The 22488-nt window shown below is 40.9% G+C and overlaps 1 protein-coding gene across 15 annotated transcripts in view; it reads left to right on the top strand.

Moving 5' to 3' along the window:
- FOXP1 (forkhead box P1) overlaps positions 1-22488 on the top strand; it is a 512173-nt gene that overhangs the window by 249619 nt on the left and 240066 nt on the right. Inside the window, exon 1 of one of the 15 annotated variants that reach the window (XM_050957381.1) lies at positions 10762-10994. The exons of 13 other annotated variants lie outside the window; for them this stretch is intronic. The gene's annotated coding sequence lies outside the window, so the exon portion shown is untranslated. Of the gene's footprint in view, positions 1-10761; positions 10995-11352; positions 11372-22488 lie in introns of those variants that run through there. One more of the 15 variants, XM_050957383.1, reaches the window with a different exon arrangement.

Raw genomic sequence — 22488 nt, 5'->3', positions numbered from 1 at the left:
GTCCAAAGCAGATTGCAAAGAGTGACAGAGGGATCTCATGAAACTGGGTGACTGGTCAACAAAATGGTAGATGAAATTCAGTGCTGATAAATACAAAGTAATGCACTTTGGAAAACATAATCCCAACTATACATACAAAATGTTGGGATGTAAATTAGCTGTTACCTTTCAAGAAAGGGATCTTGGGGTCAGTATGGATAGTTCTCTGAAAACATCTGCTTAATGTGCAGCAGCCGTCAAAAAGCTAACAGATTTTTAGGAACCATTAGAAAAGGGATAGATACTAAAACAGAATATATCATAATGCCACTGTATAAATCCATGGTACTCCCACACCTTGAATACTGCATGCAGTTCTGGTTGCCCCAGCTCACAATAATGTATCTTAGAACTGAGAAAAGTACAGAGAAGGGCAACAGATACGATTAGGGGAATGAAACAGCTTCCATACGAGGAGAGATTTAAAAGACTGGGACTGTTCCGCCTGGAAATGAGATGACTGAGGGCAGTTATGATAGAGGTCTACAAAATCAAGAATGGGATGGAGAAAGTAAATAAGGAAGTATTACTTACCCCTTCACGTAACACACGAACGAGGGGTCACCTTGTGAAATGAATAGGCAGCAGGTTTAAAAGAAACACAACATACTTGTTCACACAGCGCACAAACTGCAGAACTCATTGCCAGGAGATGTTATGAAGGCCAAAAGTAGAACTGGGTTCAAAAAAGTATTAGAGAAGTTCACGGAAGCTAAGTTGGTTGGTCGGGGTGCAACCCCATGCGCTGTGTATCCCTAAACCAATGGTTCTCAACCTTTCCAGACTGCTGTACCCCTTTCAGGACTCTGAAGCCAAGTGCTGTGCAACTCCCCCACCCAAGAGCTGAAACATGTAATTTAGCTGCATGAGGTCCCCTGTGGGGTGAGTCCCTGGGCAACTGCCCTGCTTTCCACCTCCTAATGCTGTCCCTACACTTGCAACCTCCCTAAATCCATCCTGCGACCGGCAGTTGAAAACTACTGACCTAGATGAGTTGATGTATCCCCTGGAACAGAGGTTCTCAACCTTTCTCTTTCTGAGTCTCCCTGCCCCCAACATGCTATAAAAACTCCGTGGCCCACCTGTGCCACAATAACTGGTCTTCTGTATATAAAATCCAGGGCCTGTGTTAGGGGGTATCAAGCAGGGCAATTACCTGGGGCCCTGTGCCGCAGGGGCCTCCACAAAGCTACATTGCTCAGGCTTCAGCTTCAGCCCCAGGTGTCAGGGTTCAGGGACCTGGGCTTTCTTCCCTGTGCCCCAGCGAGTCTAACACTGGCCCTATGTGGATGCCCCCCTGAAACCTCCAGGCCCCTGGTTGAGAACTGCTGCCCTGGAGGACCTCTGCGTACTCCCCGGGGTATGCATATCCTCGTTGGGGGCCATTGCCCTAAACCGCCGACTGCCAGAAGCTGGGTCTGGATGATGGGATGGATCACTTGCTAAATTGCCCCTGTTCCCGTCACACACTCGGAAGCATCTGTCATGGGCTACTGTTGGGAGACAGGATACTGGGCTAGATGGATCACTGGTCTGACCCAGTGTGGCCTTTCTTTTGTTCAGCATTGCTAGTCTATTCAGAAAACATTTTCTTACATAGTCATTTCTTAGCAGATTCAATTTTTTTTAAAGGTTTGTATATGGAATTTCTTTGTCTTACAACAAAGGACCTGATCCCACTCCAGTTGAAGTCAGTGGCAAACCTCGCAGTAACTTCAAGAAAATGTAGGATCTATCTGATAATTATTTGTTAGGTTTCTTTTGCTCTAAGAGAGCACATATCCTCTGCCTATAAATGATTTAAATGCCAATTGCCCTATGGCACAAAATCATTTAGTTTAGGCTGAAACCTGACTTTTTCAGAATATGGTTTGGTGCCACCTCCCCAGGTTGGCTAAAACATATTTAAAAACCTTATTGGCTGGAACCATGTGCAGACTGAGTTGAAATACGGTTTCTAATCTTTGTTTCCAACCCAGCCCAGATGAGGCCACTGTAAACTAAAGCATTATAGGTCAAAACCATTCCAAATAGTTGGAGTGGGAAATAGGGAAGGTGTAGTGTTTTTAAAAAAAAAAAAAAAAAAAAAAAAAAAGGGAGGGGGGGAAAGGCATATAAATAAAGCCAGGTAAAGGACAACTACAAGCATAGCCAGAAGACAAGGTAATGTTTGGTATCTGACTGTACTATGCATGAGTAGCTATGTCGGAATGTTCCCATATTCTGCAGCCCTTGATTATTAGTAGCACTTTTTATTTCTAGCATGGCAGCACCTAATAACCCCAAACAAAAACTGGGTCCCATTGTACTAGGGACCGTAAAACAAAAACAAAAGAAACCCTCACCAAATAACAAAGATAATCCCTGTTCCGGGGAGTTTTCCCCAACTAATTTCCACTCCTCAACCTTATTTCCTTATGAATTTGCAACATGGCTGGACTTTTTCCTCTTTTCCTAGACTCATGTGTCTCTAAACATCTAAAAATATCAAAATAGTTGCAGTGGGGGAAGGAAGAGAGGAAGGGCAGAGCACAACTGAAGTGAGCTTATGGTAACTGCCTTCCATCTCAGTGCTCCAATTTTGCTGCGTCTTTAAGGTGCAGTTCCTAATGGTATAGAGACTTCTTAGTAATGAAATTTCAGCAGTGGGCATGTTTTGATATATGATGTTTTTTAATGCGGCTCCTCCGTTCCCCAGGCCATATTCTTTGTGTGTGTGTGCGCTCGCGCATGCACTTTCAAGGCTTTCATTGCACTTAATTAACTAATGTGTTTAAAAGACACTGCTAGCTCTGTTTCACTTGGCAGGTGTGTCCACTTGGTGAGTCCTTCCAAGTTGATTGGGAGTTGGACTTGCTGCTTCTCTTGCACTTGCAGATATTTGTAAGGTCTGAACAGTGCAAAGAGCTTACAGTATATGCAACTGTGGATTGCTATAACACAGCATTTGATATTAGTATGGTGCCTCTCCTCTCAAGGAGATTGCAAAAGAAGTTATACACTGTACAACCTTATTGATATGCACACAGCCTTTAGGATGGAGTGGGTTTCAGGTAATGGAGGTGTGTTGCACTGAAACACTGGAAAGTCCCTTGTGACCAGGAATATGAGGGTAAGATCCTATTGTTACAAAAACTGCCATGGGATCTATAATCAGAAATATTTCTCTGACGTCTTTCATTCATGGATCATAGAGCTTTAAAAAGCAATAATGAATTAAACTTCAAAACACCTTGTGAAATAGTATTTTCTCCCTTTAACAGATGGAGAAACTGAGGCACACAGAGGTTGACTGACTTGCTCAAAATCCCCCAGAAACTCTCAGAAAGAGATGGGAGTAGATCCCAGGGGTGAAATACTGGCTCCACTGACATCACTGGCAAAACTCCCACTGCCTTCAATGAGGCCTGAATTTCACCCTAGATTTCTTGACTGTGTGTGTTGAAGGTTAAAGTCTTATAGTTAAGGCACAGGTCCACACACAGTGGATAGGAACTTAACTTTTAAGGTGTCATATGAAAGATCATCACAAAGTAAACGGCATGAAACTTAATTTATCTCCTCATACACATGAAGAGCTAAGTCGACCCTGATGGGATCTGTGGTTTGAGGGAGACTATGTATTTAAAATGTGATGCTTAGGCTACTAAACCATCCCCTGCAGCTTTCCTTGCTGTATAAGATATGAAGAAATCGCCTGTCCTACAAAACAGATATTAAATTGGATACTCTTTCACCCTTCCTTGATAAGGCCTGCTGTGGAGATATGCAGGGAAATGGAATGCTGCTTTGGAAGAAAATATATTTGAATGTAACATAAAAATTGGTGAGATAGGAGGATTTTCAGTGTTTGGTAGCAATACCCTCCTCAGTGAGTTACTGAAAATGCAACTTTCCCTGTAGTTTTTGCGCTAGATTGTGAATAAAAATGGTGGTGATTTGATGAAGCATATGGTATCTCACTGTAAGTTGGTCAAGAGACCAAGAGACTTTTAAATCACCAAAATGAAATATTGTATTATCATGAACAGTACTATGTAACTGTTAAGTATGCCATCGGTTATCCTAAGAACACGCTCCTTCAGAGCTCTCTACAACCAAAAATGTTCTTTGCACATGCTGAGGCACGGAGTCTTCATGAGGCCTCGCAGCCTTGCACCCACAAATACTTCCATCTGGGAATGCCGTTATGGGTTGTTCCTCCACTCACAGGGTAGCAACAAATATCATGGAGGTGGGAGGGGACTCTGCTGAACTCAAGGGAGGCTCTTTGAAATCTTTATATCGAGTGCATTTTCAGTTGACTGATAAGCGACAGAGAGAGAGGGAGTTTTGAAGAGGAAATTTGAGATTGACAAAAATTCTACCTACAGTCAGATGGTCCCAGGCTGTACTGTTCTCAAGTAGATGTGTGAAGCCTATCAAAAAACTTTTTCACATGGTGGTGGGGGTGGAACAATGCATTTTCCTCCCTAACCTCATTCTGAGGAATGGCTGAACCATCTTGCCAAATTTCCCCCCAAACTATTCAGCCTGAGGCGCACAGCTTGACATGGAAAATTTCAGCCCAAAGGGTTAAAGATGCTCAAAATTATAAGCAGCTGAAAACCGAGACTCAGCAGCTTGGGTTCAATCCCAGGCTCAGGAGGGACGTTTGCTCCAGTGAACACGGACTCTTCTGCCCATTCTACCCAGGTTTGACTCCCTTCTGCCCCATCCCCTCCAACCTGTCCCTGTCCCAGTCCTGTCTCTTCCCCATTCCTGGTTCCTTGTCCCAGTCACATTTACTTTTCTACCTCAGACTCCATTTCAGAGGTTTATAGCTCCAGTCCCTGTCTCTTTGCCCAGCCATTCTTAGTCCCCTCCCCTGGCTCTCTGGGAGTGGGAGCGTGACTGGGACTTGGACAGTCTTCATCCCTCTCCACACCAGTTCCAAACTCCTTGATCAGCATGTACTGCTTTCGTCTCCGCATCTGGTCTGTCTCTTCTCCTCCTTCCCCAGATGCTCCTACTCCTAGTCTCCTTCCCCATCGTCCTCATCCAGTCTCAGTCTTCCAAACTATCTCCCCTCTCCTGCCTTCTTCTTCCAGGTAGTTTGCCCGGTGAGTTCCGGTTCCTCCCCCATACTCCAGCTCCTTGTCAGAACTATCTTCCCTCTCACACTGATTCCTGTTCTTTTTCTCTGCAGCCAGCCAGTTCCATTCCCTTGGATCCAATCTCATTGCCCCCTTCCCACTCCCTATTTCCCTGAACGGCTCCCAGTATCAGTATTGCTCCCAGCTCTTGGAAAACTTCAGCCCAAGTGGTTAACGGTGGCAAAGTTATAAGTAAGGCTAAGATTATGTCACCTTGGTCATGGAATCTGTGACTGCCAGAGGCCCCATGACATTTTCTGCTTCAGCCCCTGGGTGGTGGGGCTGGAGTCTGTCAGCCAGCAGGGGCCCTGGAGCTCTAAGCCACTGTAGGCACAGGGGGCCCCCACAGCTCCCAGCTGCCAGCCCTGGATCTCTGAGCTATAATGGGGAGACCCTGCAGCTCCCAGCCACTGTTCCTGGAGCTCTGAGCTGTGGTGGGGTGACCCCACAGTTCTCAGTCACGGGCCCGAGAGCTCTGACTGTGGGTGGCAGGGAATCCCCGCAACTCCAAGTTGCTGCGGGCAGCCAGAGGAACCCTAGTGCTCTCAGCCACCGTGGGTGGCGGGGGACCCTGAATCTCCAAACTGCCATGGATGCCTGGGGGACCTTGGAGCTGCAGCAGTGGTGGGTGCTGGACACTTCCCCCCCACACACATACTTTTTGTCACAATTATTTTTAATAAAAGTCAGGGACAGGTCACAGGCCTCTGTGAATTTTTGTTTATTGCCATGACCTGTCTGTGACTTTTACTAAAACTAACCGTGACAGAAATCTTAACCTTAGTTATAAGCGAATAAAAACAGGTCTTATAATGGGAAGAATCAGATAACTTCAGTGCTACCAGCACCACCTATAATGCAAACCACACACGCAGCGAGGGAGTGTGGATATGTCTAAAGAGAGAAAGTGCACTACATACATGTGTATAATAATAAAGTAACGTTGCATTGTAATTCCATATGTAATGGAAGCCTTTCCTCTCACATCGGAGTCAGGAGGCCCCGACCCTGTCAAGGATTATCTGCTTTGATGCCACTTTGATATAAAACTGGTCTGGGGCAAGAAGAGAATGACGGGAAGGTTTTTCTTTTCCTTTTTAAATGATGGCAAATGACATGGTACGGAGTTGCAGACAGCTATTCTGCTGCAGTGATCCCCCCACTCCTGAAGCTGAAATTCCTCAAATTGGTTCCACAACCCTTTCAAGGTGTGTAATAAATACCACTGTTCCATGCTGCTGTTACTGCATGACCATGTCAGATGGTCGACCTTCACCAGTTTAGGGGAGAGAAATTTTGTGCAGATTGTTAAATCCAGGGTGAATTCTTGCAGTTGCGTTTGTTGTTTAACACACCTATGTATTTCCATATTAATTAATATAATTAAGTTGTTACAACTGTGCATTGGTTCTCTTGCATTCGCCCATTGTCGAGGAGCCTCCATTTGACAGCTGTAAGTATTTACAGCATTGAGCAACGGGCCTTGCAGTCATTTCCCCACATCAATAGTAATCTTAACTCTTCCTCCTAAACTGAAACATTCATTAAACTTTTATCTCAATAGGAAAGCTTCGTGTTTTCTTGACAGAACAGATTCTGAGGCAACTAATTTATTACCGCAATTTAAGAAACAGACGTCTGTCTGACACGTGCAGTGTAGTTCAATAGGTCGCTAGTGACATCATACTTAAAAACACTATCCTCATGCACTGTGCATTTTGGGTAGAAGCTTTTTATTTATAGTTGGTCAGTACAATTGAGATCAGATATTTACTTTCACGTCAGATTAGGTTAAAATGTGAATCTGAAAGAGAACTTTCTGTAACCACGATACATTTTGCGAAGTGTGCTACTCATATGTGGCTATTTCAGAAATTATGTGAAAACATGATAGGCTAAATAGTATAGTCATTTAATTTATTAGCTCTTCACTCCTAGAGCCCTGCCTTCAGAACTGGTTCCAGTTTCAAGGGGAAAAGATTTTGATTTCTTCTTGGTCCCAACTGGCATTTTATCCTCATCCTAGGACAACTATATGTTTTAACCCATTTCGGAGTCTCTGATTAGGGTAGACTAGCACGGGGCTAGCTGGGATGTTTTCAAGGCAGGAATTCAGATGAATTGGCACAGTTGTGTTGAGAAGCACATACGCTGCCCAGCATCTAGCACAGCGGTGTTCTTGTCCATAAATGGGATGCCTATGTGCTGTGGTAATACAATAAGTAATTAACGATAATATACTGAGTAGCTTTCACGAAAACTGAAGTTCATACAAATTCACCCCTAAATTAACAATAAAAATACGGGCAAATTTATATTGATTTTTTTCATTGTCTTTTGGATGATGGGAGCACTAGGGCTTTCAAGACATTAAGACATGCATTGCCCTTTCATTGGACCAGATTCGGAACTGTCTTCTCTTAGAGTAAGGTGCCAGTCAGTGGGAATTAAGGCATCTGAACCTGGTCTATTGTAAACAGCATGGGAGGACCCAACTTCTGTAGAAAATGTATAGAAAGTGGAGTGCTAAGTTGCACTCTAGCATGACTTCTAAATCACATAGAATGCACTCTGTCATAAAGCACAGCAGGCATGTCTTAAAAGGGAAAACAAATGTATGCAGCAGAAACAAGAGATCTCTTTGGAGAATCTTGCATTGTGGTGGATGTCAATATGTGCGCCATAAACCATGAACAGTCTGAGCCCTTTGCCGTCCGCAATGAGACCTACCTTCTGACAGCAGTCTCTCTGAGCTTGAAAAGTTAAAATCTCACCTGTCCAGTGTAAAGCAGGGTTGTTGGAGACCGTATTAACTTACATTGGGTTTTGTTTTTCTGAGGTTGATGACAGTAGTTTGACAAGATCTAGAGTACTTGCTGATTTCCTTGTCTCCTCCCACCTCCCTGCATGCCACACCCTCTTTGTGGTGTCTATGGATTTGTTGCAAATGTTGTGCGTGCAGCGGCTGCTTCTTTGAGTATAGTGTCATGTCACATAATTCTATTGAGCCAGCACTAGGGATGTTTCAGGCACTATTAGAAGTAAATTGCAACACAGCGGCAACCTCGCCATGTCTCTATACCATCTTGGAGAGACCAGGCAGTTGAGGTAATATCGTTTATTGGACCAAGGTCTGTTGGTGAGAGAGAGAGAAGCTTTTCAGCTTACCAGGAGAAGTTGGTCCAATAAGAGAGATCACCTCACCCCTCTAATAGCTTGGGACTGACGTGACTGCCACAACACCTCACACATCTTTACAATCTGTTATTCTTGAGCTGCTTTTTTCATGTTCAGCATCTCACCTGCAAAACCCTTCTGTGCAGGTTCTCTCTTCCCATCCTGCTGGCATCTTCTCATCTTGCCTCTGGTGGCATGTAGACTTTCTCATAGCCATCGTTAATAGCATTCTAGGAGTCAGATGGTAAAGGTGGTGAAAGAGTATTAATACTGGAACTTTTCCTATATTCATCTTTTCTGCAAAATAGATGCATCAGGTTTCCAGCCTCAGTAGTGTGTGATTTTAAAACTGCCTTTTTGACATGGGTTTCCAGCGTAGTAGTGCCAAGTGCTCCAACACCAGGTGACATAATATTCTTTTCTCTGTTTTGGGGAAGAAAAAAATACCCCACAACCATTTGCAATGGAGTTGCTGTTTAATAACTGTAATGAAAATGACTTTTGAACAAATCATATATAACAAGTTTGCTGTATTGCACAGTATTCTTTCTAAATATTAGATATTTTTTTTCTGATCTGACTGCTAAGATCACTGGCCCATTTCAATTTTTATTCAAACAAATAAACCCAATAAAAACACTTATGCTTTGAGAGCTGAAGCTCCACAATAATAATAATAATAAAACACTCTGTGTTGAATTCATTGATTTATTTATTTACTTCAACTGGAAAATTGAGTATCGTGTTAATGTATTTTATAAGAATCACACTGCTCGATGAAATGGCTAATTTATTTTAGCGTATACATAAATAGCTAGCAATTTTCAGTGAGACAGGCTAATGAAAATGATGCTATGAAATTGTCTATACGATGAGGAGTGATGGAGTCAAGTTATTATTGGTTGAGTGCTAAGACGTAGTGAACTGGCCATCATGTCTTTGAACTTTTGAACTGCTACTTGTTTGTATGATTTATTGATTTTGATATCTCTGTGTTCAACTTTTTTTCTTTGAAGAGGCAGCACAGATAAGTAACTTATGCTGTGTAATTTTATAGTTGCTTGGGTTAAAAAAATTGTTACAGAATTTTAAGGTTCCATATGTTGAGAGAGAAGTGTATATGTTGTTAGAAGTCAATGCTAAGTGTGATTTGGCAATAAAAGTGTGTATTGTATTTGTAAAGGAAATCTGCCTATATTCTAAATTGTATATATAATTTTATACCAACTTTTTCCCCTATCTACCTTTAACCTCCCCCTACTCCACCAATCTATTTTATCATCTTGGTGCCTGGTACAGAGAGCACATCGGTGATCTCTTTTGTCAGCTTCTTTTCAGAGGAGCACTGCATTTTTCCCATTGTTCGACAACTGATGTTGACGGGTAATGCAAAACACTTAAACAACCTCATGTTGGTTTGCTTTGCAGGACAGCCGCTCCAAAGAGCGGCCTCTTACCTAATTCACGAAGACATGGAAACTTGTTTCATATTACAGCTGTGACTCCCTGCCCAAGCTGGCTACTACTACTGAGACTTAACACACATTATACATCAGTAGTTCTCTTCACATGCTAATCCTTTAGTGTGGTGAGATAGTGTGCTTGCTGCTGTTGGCAATTTGTTTAGTATCTAGAATTGAGGTATGAAAGTAACATTGCTTGCTTGGTCTACATTATTTTTTTTGTAATGCAGAACTTTTCTCGTGACTGTGGCTGTTTAGGAACCTTACATGGCAAGCACTTTGAGCTCTGTTTCTGATTGAACAGAATAATTTGACACCTGCATTTTACAATTTGATTCAAGTGCTTTATCTTGCATTTTCAGAGCTTTAAATCCAGCGAACTTGCAGGACTTTTCACAACTAGCCTATCCAGTTAGTGACTTTGCGAAATGTGGTTGGACTTCACTAATCCACTTGTTTTCTGCTTTAAAATGTATATTTTAAAGCAGAAAATTTTAGCATCCAAATATCTTCCATGATTCAGTTAGAGGTCTCAGAAGTCTAGGTGTGTGTTTTTGATGATTAAACTGGACATATCTTCATTTAGATGTTAAATAGCTTTTTTATCTCTCTGACTACAAACATTCTCAAAAATCTCGCAGTGAGAAATTTGGAAGCTAGCAACACTTTTTTTTTATCCTTTTTTCTTTAAAGAAGGCTTGTTTAAACTAGAAAACAAAACTAGTGGGAAGGCTAAAAACAGGACTGACACCAACACCATTAGCTGAAAAAAAAAATTTCCATTTCATTGCAACTATGTTATTGTTTACTTTACCATACACATCCTAATATGGTTACCTCCCTGTCAAAGCGGCCGAGCCAGGGGCTGAGGGGCCCCCTCAGGGAGAAGCTTCTAACTGCTTCTCAGACAATAAGAAACAAACGGCACAACTCCACAAAAGGCTTCCCGGAAAATAAGTGTCAAATAAATCCTAAAGAACTCTTCCTTCTGACACACAGCTCTGTATATGTAAACCTGCTTTATACCATGCTGCCCAAACTGAGCTGCATTTGTTTGGAAATGTAAACCACTGGTTTTTAGCAATTCATGTGAGGGCTGTGGATTAATTCCTTGAGACATATCTTTGCATACGCCTTTCATGAGTTATGTTTGCCGGAGCCTTTTACTAGGAACATTAAGGTAAGAATGTTGATTTAGCTTGGGACCTTTGTCACTCAAACTAATGCTCATCAGTGGTATAGACATTGTAAAGAAATGCTGCTTAGATCTCTTAGACTTTCTCCTAAACAGTGATATGTTAGGTCTCTTAATTATCATGCCTGGATTCTAAAAATGCCATTAGTTGTAGATGTTGATGGAACAGAAGTGCACTCACTCCAGTGTAAACAGTGCTGTAAATACTGGCTTGGTGCTACCCATTGTCAGCTAGAACAGTTTCTTTAGAGGATTTTCTGTTATTTCTTCTCTACTTGTGGTTTGTCTGAACCCTCTTGGTTGTTCCAAAATTCTCATGGTCTTGAGGCTTGCCAGTTATTATCTGCAACACCAGAACAAAGGTAGGTTGTTAAACTGTGTGCTCCGGGGGAGGGACAAGTTATTTTTGGAGGGTTGTCTTCCTAGTGCATGACTGGTTGACCTAAAAGGAGAAAAAAATCCTCCAGGAGTCTAGGAATGAGAGAGCGTACACTGTAACAGCTTTATGTAGCGTAGTTTATTTTTATGTAACTTAAAGAAGCAGCATCCTTTTTTATTTCTTTCTGTAGTATGCTCTGTTATTTCCAGAGAATCTACATTGTTAAAATATTTTAATCTATGTATTCCATTTGATTTAGAAAATGTTCCATTGTGGCATCTATGATTTTGTAGTTCACGTTTCTTTTGGCAGTTGTGAATTTCTGTTGAAATTCTAAATAAGGTTTCAGAGGGATGACAAGAGAATGGGTATTTTTACACAAGGATTTCAGCTTTTTGGTTGGCATAATTTTAAGGTACGGTAGTCTTTTCTGTGACTGTCCAAGTGCTTTAATGCCCTGAACAGAGTTATGTTGTGTTTTTTTTAAACTGTCTGTTTGTCATTTTTGTTTTTAGTCTGTATGTTACTCAGACAAAGTGGGTGTTTTCTGTAGACTAAACTCTCTTAGCTGGCTGTGTACTTTTGTACATCTTTGGAAATTAAGAAATTATATAATAAACACCCTAACAAGGAACACGTGTACATCGTTCTATCCTGAGGAGTCTTTAAAGCCCGTTCACTTTTATTCTGGAAAATATAGAGAGCAAATTCATAACTTAGTGCAAGAGCAAATGAAGTCATGGTGCGTAGATAGTAAGTTACATAACACCTCGCATAAAATATAAATTTTTTTAATCTTGGGAATGGACACTGCATTTGTAGGTACAACTATCAAACATAGGTGAGTCTGTCCAGGAGCACTTTTACTTCAACCTGTTTTATGCAGCATTATTCTCTTTCATTAGTTCTCACAGGATTTAAAAGCCAACAACCTCCTTCTAAATAAAGCATCATTCTAAAATTATTTTAAATACCGGTTGTATGCTTGGTTACTTAATGGCTTTTTTCCCCTCCTCTGTTTATTATATTGTCCCTCTGTATTCTTATGGAAGTCTCGGTTCTGCAGCAAAACTGGATGACTAAGATTTAAAAATATGTATATATTATTTCTTGCACATTCCCACTGATTTCTTTCCTCTGCTTTTTATTTATTTTTCCATTGAAGTATGCAGCCTAACCTGTGCTAACCTGTGCTCTTCAAAATATAAAACCAAGTCATTTAACATAAACTTTGTACTCCAAAACTTTCTATCCTAGAATGCTGGGAATGGTTATTTTTTAATTAAAACATGATAGTAAACATCAATAAGTATATTTTAAAAACCGAAGTATATTTTCGAAACACATTTATATTTTTGCTTTTTGAGCCTGGGGGGGGTGGAGTGGGGGCTAGGAATTAGTAGCCTTTAATTAGATGTGAAGATATTCACATTTTACAGGGATTTATGTTAGAACATGGAATGGCGGGTGGCTTGTTTCCTCATTATGAATACTCCCTGCACATAATGAGGTTCATCATTAGTTGATGGAGTGAATTTGCCCTAGCTCTACCTTGAAAGGCACATAATTTACATACTACTTCAGAGCTTAGGCTTTAATGGATTCCTCAATGAATAAAATGAAAAGCTACTTTCTTTAAATTTTTGAACACTGTTTTGATAATACAGTTTTAATAAGACATTCAATTTGCTTGTTAAGTATATTTGAAAGTGCATTCCCAATTTTAGCACAAAATGTGCTTTTTCTGTTGTTTTTATATAACGGTGTAAATGTATGGGGGTGAGGGGACATGAAGGGTTTATTTTGTTATGTATGTGCTACATTCCTCTGGCACTGCTGCTGTGCAATAATGGCCTTGTACAGTGAAGATTATTATCAAAATCAAGTGCATGAAAGCTTACCTGTAATATTTTAATAACATGGAGTGTGCTTCCTCGTGCATTAATTCATTTTGCATGAAAATTATTTTTTACTGCATATTTACTGTGTACATTTGCAGTGACTAATCTATAGAAATGGGTTACTGACTGACAAAACCAGTAGTCCCACCTCCCTATTTATTTTAATGAGAGGAGAGCAGCAAAAACTTCTCTAGTACAGTTCCTCGTCTGAAACTGCTGTGTCGATATTATTAGATTAGAATAAATGGAATTGTAGACTGCCTAATATGCTATCATGTCATCAGTTCACTAGAGTACTGGTCTACAGTATAGAGTTAGCAGGAAATGATTTTCTTTTCTTTTTCTTCTCCTTTTTCCTATTTTGATGAGGGGGAAAAACACAGCATAACACTCAGCAAGTTTGTAATACTGAAGTCTTTGAAACCAGCAAAGGGAGTTAATGTAACAGCATGTTGCTGAACATGTCCTTTGCTTGTGGCAGGCTGGTCACCCTTGTGTCGTTATCAACAGTTCACACTGACACTGAAAGTGGAAAGTGTGTCTCTCTACTTTGTCAGCTGCAGCAGAGGAGTATAAATATGAGTGGAAGGCTTGTTTTGATCGAATGTTTTATTACCTGAAAACGAGGAGCATATATTAACATTAATAGTATAGTCTGTGTCATTCTTTTTTAGGTAATTTATCTCATCTGCAGACCTGTCTACTTCAAAGTCTTTCTCTGTTCTAAAACATATATTTGTTTAGGGAGTTTTCATTGAAGTGTACATGACAATTACAGCTGTTCATTAACAAAATTGGGTATTTGTTTTAAACTTTAACCAATCACTTTGATATGCTAATTATGGTGTAATTTAATTTGAGCCCTGTAATGATGATGCCGTTATTATGGACATAAATGATGCAGTTAAGCTGAGAGTAATCTCATTTGCATACTGTACATGCCAGTAAATTAAGCCCTTTCTTCGACTGCCTCAGCTTTAATTTTCCACTTCTTTTCACACAGCGTCTTTTCAGCCACTCTCTTATAAGCCCACTTTGTAATAGTGCTGATGACTGTTTGATGTGGAGAGTTGCTGCACCACAATAATGCAAGACACAAGATGTAACATTTGAAGGATTCATTATCTTACCGAGTGTTCCTTTAAGAAGCTGATATTAACAGGGGGTGGAAGCATCTTCTCTGTTGAACATTACAGGTTTTCTGATCAATGAAGTGGGTTTTTTGGCAAACCCCCATACAAAAAGTACCCCAACAAACCCCTATAATATTTTACAGTAACAGTCCTAAGCACTATAGTTATCTTATTGTAAAATGTAGTGTATTGGACCATTACTGTAGAATATTGTAGGGTAGTGCAGTGTTGTAGAAAAAGTCACCTAAGTACAACAATGTGCAACATAATGAAGATACTAGCACACTAGATAATCCCTAAAATTAAGCATATGTTGTGAAAAAGCTTCCTATATGATTTGTCGTCAGTTAGCATTAAAATCTTAGTGGTTTATCTCTGTCACCCTACTTTATTCATTACTTTTGCCTTCTGTGCATCTCATGTGGATTACATTTTATATTAGAAATTAATTTTAAAAAATTATATTAGTGACATATACACCTAATTTGCATGCCTCTTAATGTTAAAATGCTTGATTTAATTGAACAAAAGCCACTAAAACCAAACAAAAATAAAATGGCAACATTTATATGCTGATTTGAGTGGGTTTAATGCTTTCCAATTTACCATATAACTGAGCTAAAATATTCTCACAGCAATGTGTCACCCTGAGAAATAACCTGGAATGAACAGGACTTTTGATTCTTGCTCTGTTTCTAGCTATTCATTTTTGGTCAGCTGTTTTCATTGTTAAATGCCTATGGAAATAAAGTCCATCACTAGATTTTTGGAGGCAGCTGGCAAGTCTTCAAGTACTGGTGGTGTGTGGGTGACCAAAGCTAACTAAAGATCATTATTAAATCTTTGCAGTCCTTTTCTTGAACAGGGTCCCATGACCAAAAACAGTTTGTGCTGTTCGTAAACATGCAAGTTAGTCACTTCCTGGGTGAATAGTGTAAAAACTGTTGACTGCTAAGGCACACTGCTCCTTATCTCCTCCACCCTTTATGATACACAGCAAATGAATGGGAGGTTCTGTATTTGCCAACTGTCCAGTATTTAATGAGACTTCAGTTTTTATGGTTTTCCTGCACTTCGTCTCAATTCCATGTGTCTCCCATATGCTTTCCATGCCAGTTTTGTTTCCAGCACTTTTCCTATGGGAGACTACTGTTCTAGTACTCTTGACAGTCTGAATTTACTGTCAGCAGCAGCAGCAGCAGTGGATCTGTCTGTGTGTGATCTAACTGCCCCCCTGTCAGATTTGGTCCCCACTTTGGCACGAAGCTGATAACCGTTCCCGGCCAAGTGGTTTGGCTGTTTTTGTGTATGTGTGCGCATGCGCACCTGTAGAGTCTGTGGTATGGGGTTCCCCTCTTAATCTGTAGTTGTTTTCCTATCTCGAGTTAGGTTTATTGTGTTTGATAGCTTCCTCGTTCTGCAATGTAGTGTTCTTTTTCTTTTGGTTTAAGAAGTTCTCATGCAATACTGCAGTCTTCTTTGTATAGTTATTTAGGTATTTTGATTCCCTCCTCCTCCTCTATTTACATTGATCTGGATCAAGAAAGAATATTTACTGGAGTGGTTTTCAAGAAAAATCATGAGATACATTGTCCCATAGAACTCTGATATGGACATTTGGTCTCCATCCACAGCAAAGGATTCAAGAGGACACCAGAAAGTCAGTCCATCTCTGTGGAGAGGACTAAATTGAAACCTCTTCATGGGGGTGATCTGGCTCAAGAAGGTCTGTGCTGTCTCCAGGCTACATCTGGAATATCATACCTCCATCTCCACATGAGAAACGAAGTGTGCACATGGAAAAGGGGGAACTTCAGCTCCTGTCCAGAGCAAAGTTTCCTCCCAGGGATGTTTTTCCGAGCTCAGAGTCCTCAAAGGATATTTCTCCTCTACCTGCACTGAGCCCTTCTTCCTCAGAGGAGGGTGAAACTTGCAATGATTCCCCTGCCGGTTGGCATCAGAGCTCCTAGGCGCTTTTTGATCCCGCAAGAGGCCTCAGTTGCTGTTAGAACCAGGCACCTGATAACTCCACCAACCTTCTCAGGAAAAAGGAAAAAGGGATTTCCGTTCTCATAAAATAATCCAGACAAAGCTCACCTTGCCAACTCCAGAAGTTTGTGTATACTTCAATCGTGTTGGAAAACTCCAGATGCTAAAGTTCTACTAGCCAAATCTGTCAGTAAGATCCCTTGGGCTTCCTGTGAAGAAGAGCGCTTGGCTTCAGCTCTCAACATCATCCTTGTGCTCTAAGGATTCTTTTCTTAATGTAGACAACGTAGCTATTTCCCAACAGTGCCATTGGGTACTGAGGAAGAGTTATCCTCAGTCCTTGTAGGAATACTTTGCCTCTCCTAAACATCCAGGGCTACTACAGCTTCGATACTACAGGATCTGCCAAAACATGGGCAGAGGAAAGTGCATGCTGTAGTCTAAGGAGATATAAAGGAATCTCGTCTGATGCCTTCTTATATTTAACTACCAAAACAATGTGACCCTTTACTCTGTAAAATTGCAGATCTCCTGTGTGGAGGGAAAGAGATTTTCCTCCATAATGGTTTGAATGCACTGCCCTTTAAAATAACACTGCTGTAAATGCTGCCTTAAAAGAGGTTTTAGGCAGAGACCTTCCTACCGTCTGTGACCCCTCCCCTTTCTAGGAGTGTGTCATTCCATTATGGATTAAAAAAATACAACTTGTCTATGAAGAGATTCTTTTCTCTCTCTCTCTCTCTCTCGATATACATTTTCAGTGTCTCCTTCCACTTATTTCCAAAGAACTACACTCTTCAACCAGCTTGGGGAAATCAAATCAATACCAATTCAGACAACTTGCTCTGCAGTCCCTTGAAGGCTTCTGTAGAAATCAAGATTTCTTGAGTCACAAGAGGTTGGACTGTTGGATCCTAGTGGTTTTCCCAAAAAGTTATTTTAAAGAGTTTAAGAAAACTTTCCCCATTTCCAGAACAGTTTTGCCTCCACCTCTCTCCCATGCTGGACAAAAGGCCTTCACAGCAGTACATGATTTTGGGGGAGAACAAAGCCAGTGAACCTATCCCAAGACAGCTGTTCCAGGTTGGAGGTAATTTACTTCATACTATACACTAAAATTATCTTGAGCATCAAGAATTGGAGGCAAGAATAGTCCCCTGTCTATCATATGATGTATCAAAATTTTTGAATGGAAACCATTCCCTTCCCGTTAGCCTCCTTTAAACCTACTAACATTAATAGAGACACAGGACACATGTCAATGTGTCTGTGTCTCCCAGTCAGTAAATCAACTTAATTTCAACTTTTGTCTTGACCCTTCTTCAACGTAGCTATTTCCCGTTCTAACATCCGTTCTGTAGATCATCAGAAATATTGGTTTAGTAGCAGCCCCTAGGCCGGATGGCCATCTCTGGCGTACGATACATAAATGGCTGGTACATGATTCTGCATGAAAACAGAACAGGTTACCATAAAGAAGCCTATACAAGGTATGGTACCATTGGGATGCCTTATTGCCCAGGGGCTGTTACATCCAAAAAAACCTTTAAGTATTCCAAAACTTGGGTCTGGAGAATAACAAAAGAAGAGCTTTCTCTGTCTCTCTGTGTAGGTCACCTGGGAGCCCTGACTCATACCCAAAAGAACATAGTCTTCCCATGCCTAGAAAGGATCACAAATATTTGAGATCCTATCCTGTAATAACCAAAAAAGAGAAGTTGTCTAAGCCCTGGGCCCACAGTCTTCTGATATGGTGTTCTTAATTCTGAATAAAATCCCCGCCAGTTGTCTTCACAGCAGGATGAACTCCTGCTCTTTCTCTCTCTTTAATTTGTTCATGTTTATAAAAGCATCTCTCCCAGGTGGTAGGCACTATACAGTCATAAATATGCACAAATCTCAAATCAGAAAGACCTAGAAAAGATGTCCGCACCCAGCAGAACATCCTCTTCCCCTCCAGGCACCCTGCAGAATATAGAGACGCTTCTAGCTGTTCCCCAGTGGTAGACAGCCCTAAACTAATGGCTCACCAGCAAATCTACCTCAGAGAATCTACCTGGTTTCTGATGTCAGCAGCTGGGCCTAGGGAATACATGCAGCGAGTAAGATAGCACCAAACAAATAGTTTAATCAGTATTTTCAATCTGTGAGCGTTTGGGGCAGTAGGCTGTGTCCTGTTGTTGGAGAATATGATGTCCAGTGTAGCTGTCTGAACCAACATGGGTGTGGTGAGACCAGGAGCAATCCCTCACAGAACAAACATCCTGCGAGTGTGAGGTGTACCAGGAAAAGCAATTGGCAAGAAGGTTGAAGATAATGCAAACTCTCCCCTGCTGCCTTTTGTGCCTGCACCATCACCAGCACTCCAAGGGGCAAATTCTTTTCTGGTTTGAGAGGGTGTAGTTCCTATTTCTCTCATTTACTGCCAGTCCCCATGGAACAACAAATTGATCTAGGTGCATGCCCACTGCTTGCTAAATCACCAACTCTACTTTGCTACTTACCCCTGTTCTAATATCAATTGCAATGCCGTTTATGTTGCCAAGAATTCAGCCCTTATTCTCTCTGACTCCAAAATAAGAAACCCCATAGATGATCTTCTGTGAGTACAAGGACATTTTTCAAAGAACTGCAAATTCTATAGCTGTTTGGCATGCACATATAGCGTCTTGAGGGGCATCCCCTCTAGGAACATATCAGAGGCCAAATTCTGCTCTCAGGTATGTTGGGGTAAATCATCATGAGTAGCTTCAGTGAGTTCAGTGGAATTACTCTGGGCTTACACTAGTATTGAAAATACTGTCAAAGAGCCCACTGGTCAGACTGCTTCTCTTCAGGCACCTTGTGTCCCGATGAGCGCCCCCTCCCCTCCCACCACACACACCTTGAAGTTGAGCTTGGTTTGTGAGCAGGGCCTTTTGTGCAAAACAAAACTTGCCTCAACTGAGTCCTGTCCATTTCCTTCCATTCCTGTAAAATGAATAAATGAAATTAAAAATAGCACCTCTCTTGACAGTCAAAAAACCTCCCACAACTTGCCTGGGAGTATATTTTGAAGCGCTGCTGCAACTTGGGTCATACTATGAGTCCAAAACAAGAATTATTTCGCAAATTAAGAAGAAATCCAAAAGGCTTTCAAGACGAACCCCGCAGCAGTGCTGAGCATCTTGAATTGGCCATCTTGTTTCTCTCCTCCTCCTGGGAAAACTCTTACCTGAGAACATTTACCGTTACTATTGCATGTGCCAAAACAGATAAACTTCAAGCACCAGTATCTGCTTTAGAAGGCAAACTTGGGTCTGTACGGATGCACCAGCAAAGTTGAACAACAGCTGGATAAATCAGAAATGGGTGTGAAAAAATGATGAGGCCTTCCCTTTAAGTGGAAAGAGTTTATATCATTTGTAAAACATTGAGTACATAGGCTGGCAGACTGAAATAATGGATAGCTAAATGGATGAAATATATATATGAAAAATAATCTGAGTCCATGGAATTTCTATGGGAGGAGAAAACCCTGATCTTGGAGATTTCTTGGAGTCAATAGCTTCCTTCATATTAGATTTAGAAGTGCAAGATGACCGTATAAATATGCTTAAATATCATAGGATTTTGATCAAAGGGTCAACTATGAGTAATAAAATAGGAAATACAATTATTGCTACTATTTCAGATCACAGTGCCTGAGAGAATCTGAGCAGTCAGGAAAAAGAGACTTAACATTTGGAGAAGAAGAAAAAAATTCCGAGATACGAGCCTGTTGGTCCATAGAGGAGAGAACTGATTGAAGAAAGGAAATCTTTCCCAGAAGACAGCCTTGTATTCAGTGATTGTGTTGTAAAAGTAAAGCCTACTTTTGGGGACTCAACACTAGCTAATTCACCGTTAACTAAAATCAGAGGGGAAAATTAATCCGATGCATTTGCAGAAGACAAAACAAGTTTGTGTTAAAAATTGCACTTATAAAAATGATCAGCAAAGAAGCTATGCATGCTGTTCAGTTTTGTGTCATGTCTGGCTAGATTTTGCTTCACTCTGCACCCCCTCCCATCCACCTAACATACTGTGGACAGACATTTTTACATAAGACGTAAATAGTACGGTAGTTTCAGTTTGAGAGGACATATTTTAATATATGAAAGACTTCTTTTGTTTAAAAAAAATGGCACCAGGTCTGGATGATATTCCTCTCTGTATACTGCAGAATTTCTATAGACAGGTCTGGACGAACTAAGAACCAGGTACCCTCAGGGGCCAAGTTTTGGCATTCAGTGCCCTCGGAGGGGGAGGGATGGTACCATTAATCCTGTAATAGCCAGATTGCTCAAGGTAGCATCTTGTATCCTCCCACAGTTTAGATCCTCACTTTTATATTAGAGCTTGAATATTCTCTTCAAAAGCTATGTAAACCCTACTTCCAACTCCAGTCCGCCTTCATTTACTTGTAGTTATTACCTTGGTCAGGAGATGGGTGAAATGGCTGTCCTTTCCTGTTCTCCCTTCTCTCTTTTAAGTATAGTCTTTTGCCCCGGTCCGGTTTCTTGAAGAACGTGATGTCTTCCTCCTGAGCCTAAGTTCCTTTCCCAGAACTGAAATAGAGAGGTCCTGGCAGGATGGTACTCAACCAAATTCTCCATCACATGATCGCACATTGCAGAAGCACGCAAAGCTGCAGTGGTAGAATGTTCAGCTGAGCTCAAAGATTATTTCTTCTGTGCCATGGAAAAGATGGAAAACCTCACTGGAGGAACTCAGCAAACTCTGCAACCAGACCACATCATAGATATTTTTTAGCTACCGATTGCTTCCTGTGGCCTGGTTACATCAGCATAAACACCTATCTAGGGCAAGAGTAGTTGGGACAGCCCCCTGCACACTTATAAGAAATTCTTAAGACTCACCAGTTTGGGATCCTCCTGGGAATACCTAAAATATATTAGTTGTTTAGTGTCAGATATATAAATATTAAGCTGTATAAGAAGGATCAGATCCAGGAATCTCCAAAGAGAGACACAAGTTCATCTGGTATTTGATTGCCATCCATTTCAATGACATAACGAATAAGGACTTGAATTTTCAGCTTACATTAATTAACTCCAGTTGCTTGGGTTAAAAATAACGTCCTCGGCCTGATGCCCTCCCCCTATTTTTCTTGAGGATGGCAGAATTTCTTAAGGGCACAGGGAGATGAGACCTGTGTCCTGTTCCCAGCTCCACTGCTAAGTCCTTCTGTTACCTGGGGGAGGTCACTTACAATCCAGCAGAACACTTAAGCATATGCTTAGCTTCTGTAAGGCTATGCATGTGCTTAAAGTTAAGCCTGTGCTTAATTTCTTAGCATCTGTGTCCCTGTAGCTCTACATATAAATTAGAAACAATATTCTTCTTCTACTTCAGGGTTGTGGTGGTGGTGCTTAAATAATTCATGTTTGTCAGAAGCTTTCACTCCCTCAGATGTAAGGCATTATATAAGTACTAAGTATTATTATTTTGATGATTATTTTTAACCTGTAGGGCAATGGTTCTCCTTTCCCACTATATGCTAAAATACTAGTCACGTTTCAGTGGAGCATCACAGCTGAAGGCTAAAGGTTTGGTTACTCACTTAAGTGAACTTGACAACACAAAGTTGTTAGAACTAAAAACAAACAAAAACCCAACCCCCCAAAAAGGGGTGGAAACCCAACAACCTTCAGGAAGAATATATTATTTCATTAATGTAGTGTTTTGGGTAGAAATATGCTGTAGGTTAATCCTCTTTGGAAAGAGATTAAGAAATGTTCTCTCCTCCTCCCTCCTAACGTAAGAGTAGGTAATGTTTATTCTTTCTGTATTAACTACAGACGTCAGAGAACAAGGACTGTTGCCCTTTGATTTTATTTACAAGGCAAAAGTGAAAACTTGTTTGATCATATCATGGTGTTCACCTTCCATGTAAGAGTGGATGGGAACCTGTTTCCAGACCTTATCATAACTAAATATAGTCTTGCTTATGCTTAGTTATCTTTGAATTTTGAAGGCTGCATCTTTAGCCTTCCTTGTTGGGCTGAGTGAAATTGACTTATGCTCAGCTATAG

The sequence above is a fragment of the Gopherus flavomarginatus genome, chromosome 6 (genome assembly GCF_025201925.1).
Source record: "Gopherus flavomarginatus isolate rGopFla2 chromosome 6, rGopFla2.mat.asm, whole genome shotgun sequence".
NCBI lineage: Eukaryota > Metazoa > Chordata > Testudines > Testudinidae > Gopherus > Gopherus flavomarginatus.
This window is presented reverse-complemented; position numbering and strand designations above follow the sequence as displayed.